This window comes from Cyprinodon variegatus, unplaced genomic scaffold, assembly GCF_000732505.1.
Source record: "Cyprinodon variegatus isolate N-32 unplaced genomic scaffold, C_variegatus-1.0 Scaffold39, whole genome shotgun sequence".
Taxonomy (NCBI): Eukaryota; Metazoa; Chordata; class Actinopteri; order Cyprinodontiformes; family Cyprinodontidae; genus Cyprinodon; species Cyprinodon variegatus.
Genome location: NW_015150492.1, coordinates 1402595 through 1404517, shown reverse-complemented (window position 1 = coordinate 1404517; position 1923 = coordinate 1402595). Strand labels below are relative to the sequence as shown.

Below are 1923 nucleotides of genomic sequence, written 5' to 3'. Positions count from 1 at the left end.
AAAAAAGGAAACACAACAGCTGCAGCACAGGACGGGCAAGGGGATCATCTACCGAGTTACTCACAGAGGAAAAGGAATAGTAGTTACAGAGATAAGAGCAAGGAGAACCAACTGGACAAGAGGGAAATAAAAGAGAATGTTTTAACAAGAGACAATTATGTACATCTGCTTTGCAAAGGCTTTTAATGCTGGTAACCACAGTAGCTTATGCTAACTAATCAATTGCTGCATGAGCTTCCTGATATGCAGCGTGCTAAACGTAAGTTAAGAGATGCCAGACAACTTGGATGGTGACCAGAATCTGATGATTTTCAGTGTTCAGCTTGTTCAGACCTCACCAATAACCCTTAAAAAGTGATCAATGAACATAACCATCCTAAGGACACCAGCACAGGCTAACAATCATTGCATAGAAGCTGTTCCTAAGCAGAATGGGGGTGAGTATTGGCATGGGTAATGCGATTCGATACTTGGGTAACACGATACGATATCACGGTATTGCAATATTTTTTCCCAGCTATCAAAATTAAGTGTATTTTTTTTTTTAAAAAAGGAAAGGGATGTATGTGTCCATCAGATGATATTGATTGTTAAGTTATTTTGGAATACATGTTGTTTGGGGTTTAAGTGACGGCCTCAACTACAGATATGGCGCTGTGCCGCACAGCAAGAGGGCTCCACAGTGCTATCTGCCAGGGTGGCGGTGCAAAGGTAGCCCATTTTCCCTCATTGTTTTAGGTAAAAAATATATATATATTTTAATATATATATAACTACAAACTGAAAGATCGATATTATATTGGGCTTAAAGCTAGAGGGAGATAAGTTGTAGATAAGCTGTTGAAATGACTTTCTACCATTAACACTGTTAGAAAGAGAGGTGTGCAAGACATTCAGCAGGTAACAAGAGGGCTGGATGGAGACTGGATACCACAAGAGTGGCCCAGTTTTATCCTCTCTAATCCATGTGTGTTATTAAATATGAAATGTGACAGCTTCACATTTAAGTTTTTTTTCTATGAGGAAGGCAGCTACTGCATTTGTTTTGATATATCCAATCAAATCAACTGATTCCACTTTTTGTGATCAATTTTCTGGATTGAAACATGTGGGGGCGCCAGAACTCACTACACTACAGGACAGCAGGATATAATAAATTAAAGTTGTAGTGGAGGATTTTCATGATTTTTTAAAAAGATTTGCCATCGTCACCTAAAAAAAAAAAGCACATGCACAGATCTGTACCTGCCCATGAGAGGGAACGCCTATAAATCGTGTGCGAGAGCGTGCACAAGCCCATTTGTCCTCATGAACGCTCCGTTTAAAAGTTGCTGTTTGCATGGCTAATACAACCTTACTTTCCAAAAGAAGAGGTGTAATTTTTCCTCTATGTCAGTCTCACCACCGGTAGTGAAAATGGGGACGAGCACATTCGTATATCGCCGGAATGATTTAGGAGGACCAATCATTTTGATGATCCACTCGCTAAAAGAACATCCTTCACTATATCTTTAAGCCGATGGGTCAATATTTACTTCATCTTAACATAAATGAATGAACTTATCTTGATTTCAAAGAGTTTGTCACACTGTTCCTCCAGATGTTTAAGTTACATTTGATTTCCAACAAAGAGAAGAAAACAGAAATACACGACATGTTGTAGAAAATGTTTCAGTGAAGTTACATTTGCTCAAGGCAAGGCGGTCAGGCTCAACTAAATAACATTGGAAACATTACAACGTGATTTATGTGCACTATTGGTCCTGATAGATAAAATTAGTAGGTTAGAGTGAAGAAGTACTTCTCACATCATAAAAGTGAAGTTGTGCCACTTAAAGCATTAACAGGGGAAGAAAAACCGTGACTTTATTTACTGGCACATCAAAGCTGTACAAAAACTGAAGATCGAAAACTGGCCACCAG

The 1923-nt window shown here is 38.8% G+C and overlaps 1 protein-coding gene across 1 annotated transcript in view; it reads right to left on the bottom strand.

The window, feature by feature from the left end:
- rock1 (Rho-associated, coiled-coil containing protein kinase 1) overlaps nt 1-1923 on the bottom strand; it is a gene marked incomplete at its 5' end in the record, with an annotated part of 35055 nt that overhangs the window by 10997 nt on the left and 22135 nt on the right. The window lies entirely within an intron of this gene.